The sequence below is a fragment of the Sciurus vulgaris genome (genome assembly GCF_902686455.1).
Source record: "Sciurus vulgaris genome assembly, chromosome: 18".
NCBI lineage: Eukaryota > Metazoa > Chordata > Mammalia > Rodentia > Sciuridae > Sciurus > Sciurus vulgaris.
Genome location: NC_136479.1, coordinates 25146851 through 25155527, shown reverse-complemented (window position 1 = coordinate 25155527; position 8677 = coordinate 25146851). Strand labels below are relative to the sequence as shown.

The 8677-nt window shown below is 55.8% G+C and overlaps 1 long non-coding RNA gene across 1 annotated transcript; it reads right to left on the bottom strand.

Moving 5' to 3' along the window:
- Positions 1–7329: 7329 nt before the first annotated feature.
- LOC306649737 lies at positions 7330–8486 on the bottom strand. The gene is made up of 2 exons (XR_013760702.1): positions 8371–8486; positions 7330–8274 (listed from the first exon to the last, which is right to left on the bottom strand). It is a non-coding gene; the product is annotated as an uncharacterized lncRNA (long non-coding RNA).
- Positions 8487–8677: the final 191 nt, after the last annotated feature.

Genomic DNA, 8677 nt, shown 5'->3' with positions numbered 1-8677 from the left:
GGTGGAGGAAACCCCATGTGGGAGGCCGTGCGGCGCAATGATCAGCAACAGGTGAGAGCCATAGGACTGTGCCACATTCTGGCTGTGTGGGCTGGGCAGGGGCTGGGCAGGGGCTGAGCAGGGGCTTGGCTTCCCAGGCCTGTTTCCTCTACTCTGCATGTCCCATGCAGTGAAGGCCTGTCCTTAGGCTAATGGCTGCATCTCTGCCTTTGGGCTGGGAGTGGAGCAGGGCCGACTGGGAGTACTGGAAATGGACAAGGACTTGCCCTACGGCATGTCCATGGAGGGCTGGCGCAGCCCTCGGGAGCTCACCAGGCCCTTCCCTTGGCAGGGGTGTCGGGTCTGAGAAGCAGCTGGGGCAGCAGGCTCTGCCTACAGGAGCCCTGGTTACAGTGGGCCGCAAGAAGTGCCTGGGCCTTCTGAGCTGTGTGAGAAGGCATGGCTTAGCCTGGGGCTGTGGAACCTGACCAGGGACGTCCTGGGGTAAGGAGTCCAGGACTGTGCTTGAAGGTCCCAAGGTCAGGTGAGCGTGTAAAAAGGTGGAGAAGCCACGAGGGCTGCAGAACACTGGTTTGGGGGTCCTCTCCACCCCAGCTGGGGAGTTCTTCCAAGTCAGCGGGGAGAACCACCTGTCCCCTACTTGTAGGGGCCTCTGCCAGGAGCCAGGTGGTGGTGAGCAGGGGCTGACTTCACCTGACCTCTTGAGACTGGGAAGAGCGGGATGCGGGGAGGGGGCAGTCCTCACTGGACTCTGGCCGGCTGAGTTGCCATGGGCCACACCCAGCCGTCCAGCTCCCAGAGGAGGCCACAGCCAAGGGAAGAGAGATGTAGGTGCCGGCCCAGCAGGAGGGGCTGGGGAGCCTCTGAGGCAGACAGGCGGACAGGGGAGAGGGCTCTGAAACCACAGGACTCATCTGTGAAGCAACCCACCAAAAGGCAGGGACAGCCTATTTATGGTCCTGGTCACCACCCCATGGAACTGGCTAGGGCAGGTCCTCCAGTGCAAGAGGCGGAGCAGCAGACCCAGCTGCCCCCTCCTCCAGGGAGGCCACCAGAGAGCAGGAGGTGGTCCAGAGAGTGCTGGTGTTGGCGTGCGCCTGTAACCCCAGCTACTCAGGAAGCTGAGGCAGGAGGCTTGCGAGTTCAAGGCCAGCCTAGGCCACTTAGCAAGACCCTGTCTCAGAACAAAAAAAGGGCTGGAGCTGGAGCTCAGTGGTAGAGCTTTCCTAGCATGCGCAAGGCCCTGGTTCTAGCCCCAGCACTGGAGGGGGACATAGCACTTGAAGATGGAGTGGTCAGCCACTATGGCCCTCTGGCCCTGACCCTGAGCAAGCCTGGCCCCTCCCTGGGCGTCTGCTGCAGCCGCTGCCTTCCCTGGACCTGGTGGTGGCTGAGAGGGAATCTGAGGGTTTGGGGTGAGATGTTCCAGAAAAACCCTCCTCCCCTGTGCCCAAAGCCCTCCTCCTCCTGGCCTACCCGTGGGATGACAGGAGATCTCAGGGCTCAGAGTCTTGGGTCTGGCCAGGCTGGGTCAGGAAATGATGGGCATGGAGGGGGAGGGGCGGGCAGAGGAATTGAAAGTGCATTCCAGACTGTTGACGTGCCCTGCAGGGCAGGGGAGGGGATGAGGCTGAGCTGCCCTGTCGGGAAGGTCCCTGGGATGAGGTGGGTGGGGCCGGACTAGAAGGGAAGAAAAGATCCTTGCCCTGGGGGTATTCCTGCCACTGGCTGCTGTCCTTCAGGGCTGGGCTCCCTTGCTGCCTCCCCCTGGAAGACCTCAGGTTTCTTGGCCCTGGATCAAGGGCTCCCTCCAGGCCACCTGGCGTAGGCCTGGGACAAGCGCTCTCTGTTCAGCACGCTTGCTGTGTCCCTGGAGCCCATGGCTGGACTGGCTGGGTCATCCACACTGGTCTTTGGAGGCCCCCAGGTGCATGCAGGGTTTCAGGGCTTCCTCCTGCGGGAGGAGTCCCAGGAGGGAGGGAGGGGCTGGGACTTTGCCCTGTGGTTTGGGCCCACCGGTGCTAGGTGCTGTTCTATGTGCTTTCTGCCAATCACTTGCTCACTCCTGTCCTGGGACTCAGGGGCTGCCCTTGGACCAGGCTCTCAAGGGCTTTGCAGAAGGCCATGTGGTTGGTCGAGGAGGCTGGCACCCTGACCCTGCAGGTGGACACGGCTGGAGGCCTGAAGGTGTGCTTCCTTTTCAGACTGAGGCTATGGCAAGGTTGGGGGTCCCCAGGGGCTGCATTAGTGTCCTTGAGGGGAACCCCTTGGGAGAGTGACCAGCTAGGATCACCTTCCTGGGGCTTCATCACCCACAGGGGTTATCCCCTTTGCCAGCAGGGCCCCTGCTTCTGGAAGGCACAGCGGGCCCTTCCTGGAGGCCCTACTGTTTTACAGGAGAGGTGAGGATGCCCAGTGGCAGGCAGAAGCTCACAGACCCCAGAGCAACCCAAAGTCAGCCTGGTCCTTCAATGCCCCTTCCAGGTTTTTGTGCCCTTGTGTGGTCACAGCAGGGCTGGCCCCAGTGACTGTAGTCAGGGTGAATGCAGAGAAAGGTTCCAACTCCTGGGGAGGTCACAAAACGCACCGTGGCTGCACCTCTCTCTCTGGAGCCAGCGTAGGTAGCCAGAGTGCAGGCCTCTTGCACACAGCCCCTAAGCTGCTGTTCTGGAAGCCTCTACTCTGGCTCCAGGCAAGCATAGCCTCTAGCTCAGCTAAGCCCGTCGAAATCCCCAGCTCAAGAACTGTGAAGTAAGATGTCTTTGTTGTCACTTGGAGCCTCATATCTTGGGGTCTTTGTTACGGCCCAGAGACCTCCAAAAGCAAGTATCGTCATTTCTGGGAAACTGAGAGTTGCGTGGTCATGGGACAAACCCAAGGCCCATGCTAGAAAGGGACAGCCTGGGCGGAAGCTGGACTGCCCTGCTGCAGCACTGCCCTTGTCCACAGGACCCCACGGTCCTGGGGTCTTTGCTGGATGCTCGGGTGCTCAGCTGCCCTGGTTTCATTGAGGCCATGCTGCCTAGGATAGTCTGTGCAGTTAGACAACTATGTGGCATTGCGAGTCACAGGTGGGTGGTAGCCCTGTCTCCAGGGGTTCTTAGAGACACAACAGGTGCTTGTAGGCTAGGCCAGATCACCTGAGGCTTGCCATGGGGAAGTTCTCTCCTGTGCTGTCTTGTCCACATTGACCCAGCCAGGCAGAGCCTGGATTGGGAAGGCAGAATGACAAGTGACCTGCCACAAAGGAACCGAAGTAGGGCAGGGTCCTGGACTTGGCAGGGAAGGCACCTTCAGGTGGAGCTCCTCCCTCTCCCCACTTCCCCTCTGGCCTTTGCATGGGCAGTCTGGCAGGCAGATTCGCCCAGCACTTGACCAAGCTCCCTGCAGATACCATCTGGCGGGTTTCTATTCACCTGTGCTGCTGGGATGGGTGGGATGGAGACGTGACCCGGCAGAGTCTCAGTTCAAATTCAAGGTTCACTGCAAGACCACAGGATGGACACCACCTGGAGCGAGGTTGTGGTGCTGGGGTGTCATCTCGCCAGGCGGGGCATCTCCAAGGTTGGGTTGATGCCATGGGAGAGGGACGAGCATGGTGGCACTGCTGTCACCGCTGAGCATCTGGGACAATGGTGTCCCTGTCACCTGAGAGGGATGACTGTGAAGCAGGAGGGGCCCAACTGGGTCCTGTCCAGGCCAGCACGTCTGTGGGACACCTGGAGGAGGTATTAGGACATGGACTGCAGATGAGGACCAGAATCCTTGGGCTGGAAGTGGCTCAGCCCAGGAGTCCAAGGAGCATCCAGAGAGGACTCGGAGATAACAGGGAAGTGGGGACACGGGAAGCCGGAGAGTGGGACAGGGTGGTCTGATGCTCCTGCAGGACATGCTGGATGAGCCTGAGCAGCTGTAGTGTCGGCTGGTCAGCAAGGCCGAGGACTTGTCACATCCGCAGGAGCTTCGGGAATGGCACCCAGCCTTCCCCGTGGAGGGGAGTGTTCTGAGAAAGAGTTACTTCAGCCCCACAAGGAGGCAGAGGCAGGACTTTTTGCTCTTCCTCTTGGGCTCCTGATGGCAGCCATTTTGTCACCACATGGCAATCGGAAGACCTCAGAGAACCCCTCCTGAAGCCAGTCTCTGGGCTCCCAGGAATGGCCCTTGTGGTATGAGCATTTCCAACTCCCTGTAGCTGATGGCATCCAGTTGAGACAGGTGAACAGAAGAGTCTCTGGTCCCATTTTTGTCATCCACCTCTACCCACCTCCACTGTCCAGGACAGCTCTATGGACAGGGACTGTGCTGTTCACGGCTGTGTCCCTGGGATCACTGGGTCCCAGACAGAGGACCCTGTAGGTACAAAATAAACCCTTGGTGAATGGCTGCCTCTCAGGTCACTGTAAAGGCTGGGATGTGGAGCAAGAGGAGATGCAGGGAGTCGGGGAGCACAGCCTTCCCATCCAGAAGGTTGTGCCAGCAGATCTAGAATTGATCCAGTGCACACGGTTTGCCATGTGTTTTGTTCTGGGATTCACGGGTCCAGGAACGCCATGCCCCTACAGCACCTGAGAGCTGAGAGGGTGGATGTGGAAGCAGTACTTCAGGGTCACTCTCAGCTGGCGGCCTGGGGCTGCTTGATGTCACCCAGGCCCACAGACCTGTCCTGGGGAGGACAGGGCCACTCTGCCACACCAGGGTGGAGACCCTTGGACTGCAGGGGGACCCACTTCTGTTTGTTGAGCACCTGCTGTATATGGGGCTCTGAGTGTGTGCATATCCAATCACACGTATCCCTCTGCACACTGGGCCACAGGCCAGGCTCCATTTGAGTGCGTCTTCAGCATTACCTCAAACAACCCTAATTAGCAGCTACTTCTGCTTTATTATCCTCTTATCACCTTTGAGGTCACAGAGGCTCAGACAGGGAAACAACAGGTAGAAGATGCACAGCCAACAGCCTCCCCTCGTCCAAGCCCCTTCTTGCCCACGAGGCCAAGGCCCTGTGGTACCTGCAGGATGGCATGTAGTAGGTGCTCAGGGAAGCCTGCTGCTGGTGTTTCCACACAGGGGCTCGGCATGGCTCCCCTGCACTGCCCCATCAGACAGAGGCAGCCTCCGCGGGGATGCTCTGCACCTCCCTGCACCTGAGCAAGCAGCAGAGAGGCTGCGATTACAGGACTCTGCCTCCACCCTCAGGGACTACCTCCAGGTAAAGTGGGTCTCTGTGCTGGGACCAGGCAGGGTACAAAGCTCGTGTTCACAGGCAGGGGACAAGTCTCCAAAAAGGAAGGACCACCCAAGGTCATGCAGAACAGAGGGCTAAGCCTCCCCCACAAACCCCACAGAAGGTTCCCCTGGCATGATAGAGCAGGACTGGATGGAGCAAAGAAGCCCCTCAGCAGATCTGAAGCCAGGAGGGGACACAGGGCTCTGTCCACCTGGAGGGTTGTGTTTCTCCTGGAACCAAACAGGCCTGGACATTGGGTTCAGATCTGGCCACAGGAGCGTGTGTCTTCCTTCCCAGACACAGTGGGGGCTCAGGATGTCACATGCCCAGACTGAGCTGAGCTAGGGAGATGTGTGCTGCACTAAGCTTAGCCACCTTGAAGAAGGAGGCAGATGAGGCAGGAGACTGGTTCTACAGACATGGGCTGAGCACCCTGATCCATCCATACCTGCTGCCACTCCTGAGCCTGATGTTACAAGAACCACTATTCTCTCCTGCTCCCTTAGCCCAGGCCAAGTTGGGTTCTAGAGTCTTGAGGTCTAACCAGGTAGGCTGGGCTGGCCCGTGGCTTTCACTCTTCCTGTCACAGTGGTGAAAGGACAGGGAGCAAGGTCTCTCTGTTCCTCCTCTCTTCCACTTCCTCTCTTGCTCATTCTCTCCTCTCTTCATTTCTTTGATGGAAATGAGGCTTCAATGGAAAGATTCTGGCAGGCTTCCCCTAACTCAGACCTTCTGGTACTTTCCCTGCACTTGCTATGGCTTCATGGTTGCCCCTCAGGCCCAGCCTCTTCAGGGTACTCCTGGCTTCTTTGCACACCATGCGCAAAGACTCCATCCAATTTATGCTTCTGCTTAAAAGAGCTGCTGAGCTCCAGACTCCTCTGGAAGCCTTTCGATTGCTAGGGGCTGTCTCTCGAGGTTGGATGGAGCCTGGCTTCTCTGCAGAGGCCGTAGTGGCCAGCCCGGCATGTCCAGGCCAGTCCTTGGGCCCAGGCCCAGCCTGACTCCCTGACTCTTCCAGGGCACCTGTGTCTTTGCCTGGTGGCAAGTCCCATCAAAATCAAACAGAAGCCAGTGGTGATGGTGTATACCTGCAATCCCAGTGAGGCAGGAGGATTGCAAGTTGAAGGCCAGACTCAGCAATTTAGTGAGATCCTGTCTCAAAATAAAAATTTTAAAAGGACTGGGGATGTGGCTCAGTGGTAGAGCATCCCTGGCTTCAATCCCCAGTACCAAAAAGAAACTAAACTAAAAAAATGATAATAAAAAAACCCCAAAACCCTGAAGGTACACGGGGATCACAGGCCCCTCCTACCCTGTCCATGGTCAAGGACAGAGGCCTGAGGGAAGGAGCCCTGAGTTGGTTTTGGATTCAAACCAGGTGACTCACTGCCAACTGGATGGTGGAAGATCATACCTCCCACATCCCTGGACTCACTCCAGTGGCTTTGTCCTCCCTAGACTAAAACCCAAATGCCTGACTCTGGTCTCCAGTCCCTGCCTACCTTCCTCAGCCCCACTCTGCCTACATACCCTCTCATATCCTTGCTGTTTCTTGAACATGCCAGAGAGGACCCTGCCCCAGGGCCTTTGTACTTGCTGTGATTGGTCTGCCTAGAATGCTTGGCTTAGAGCTTCTCGTGACTGGTTCCATCTCTGATTGTCCTTTGCTGGCTACCTGAAGTGGCACGCCCCTATTTGTGTGCATATTGCTTTGGAGAACCTGAGCTCTGGGAAGTCCTTGATGCTATTCCTCCACCTCCCATCCAGCTCAGCACCTTCACCTATTGAGTGAGCAGGTGAATATTTCCCAAAGCAAATTTCTGAGCTGGCTGTTACCCAGAAGAGGCTGTGCTTCCAAAAGTCTAAACCACTTGCTCAGGGGTCACTCAGGCAGGGGAGGGGTGGCAGTGGGGGGAGTTGACCAGATATGGGTCCCTACACCTGAGGTTTTGGCATTCCATGTCTCTCCTGGCTCCATATCTGTCTGTTCTACCATGCAGCTATGAATTTTGGGTGCCAAGAGATATAGCATGTAGCCAGATGTCATTTTAAAGGTGTTAGTGGCCACATTAAACAAAGTGAAAGCAAAACAGGCAAAATGAATTGTAATGCTGTTTATTTAACTTCAAATATCCGAAGTATTATTTTCAAACTGTAATTAACACAATTTCTAATGAAAAATTTTACATGCACTAAGTCTTCTAAAGCCGGTATGTTTTGACCTTTCAACAAAATTCTGGTCAGCTGCATTTAAATGCTCTGGAACCACATCTGGCTGGTGCTTCTGCCCTGGATATGACCTAGACCCTGGACATTTTCCTGAAGCCACCAAGTGTCCTCTAATGTAGGTCTTCATTCACAAAATAGTCACAGGATGACTGTGGGCTCATGTGCTACACTAAATTTCATTTCTGTTGGTGTATTTAAAATGAAATAAAAATAGGGAGTTGAGAGTGCAGAGACACTGAGGTGCCTTCCTACTCTGAAGCAGCTTATCTCTCTGGGGAGCCTGAACTGGAAAGGCCTGATCCTTAGCCTCAGGGCCAGAGGTAATGACTTAATTAGCGCCTGCACTCGGCCTGTTTGATCTTCAAGGAGCGAGCCCACATGGCTGAAGCTACTTCTGGCTTAATTGCCAGAACCAAGAAAGCTTTGCCCACAGATAAATGGGGACTGGGTGTCACACCACTGCCAGTTGTTCTGAGACCCGAGTTGACACTGGGGCATAGGCCTCCAATGTCCCCATCTGCATAGTCAGGGCCCTGTGGTCTGGAGATATGTGCTGGGACCTCTACTGGGCTGGGGGGAGCTGACTTACTATGATCACCATGGTGTAGGGTGACAGCTGTTCCTCCTCTCCTTTTCCAGATGAGGGAACTGAGCTTAGGACAGGCTAGGGACAATTCAGACCAAGGTGGCAAGGTCAAGGGACAGAGCAGGATCTTGCCTTTTGGGATTGGGGCTCAGGTGGGTGTGCACTCCAGTCCTGGGGCTACTGCATTGCACGGTGGCCATATCAGTCTTCACATTTCTGCCTATGAACCCTAGGAACAAGTGTATCAAGTAATTCAGATTGTGTATTTATGGAGAAGCCCAGGAACTGGAAGCCTCATTGCTTGCAAAGGGCCTCAATTTCTCACCTGCAAAATGGGAGGGAGTTGAAGCCTCCCGGGTGTCACTTGAGTGCGAAATGACATGATACAGTGAAAGGGCTTGGCACCAGCCTGGCACAATTCAAGCACTCAGTAAATGTTAGTCATTACTACTAATAAATAGCAATAATGACAGCAATAATTGAATGCCTCTTGGTACCAAGCCCTGGAAGGGCAGTGGCCAAGCAGTGAGGATGGAGGAAGGTGGGTTTTAGGGTAAAATGAGACCACATCTGCACAAAGTGCTGGGGTCTGTTTCTTAATAAAGGTTGGTTGTCTCCTTCCAGTTCCCTGC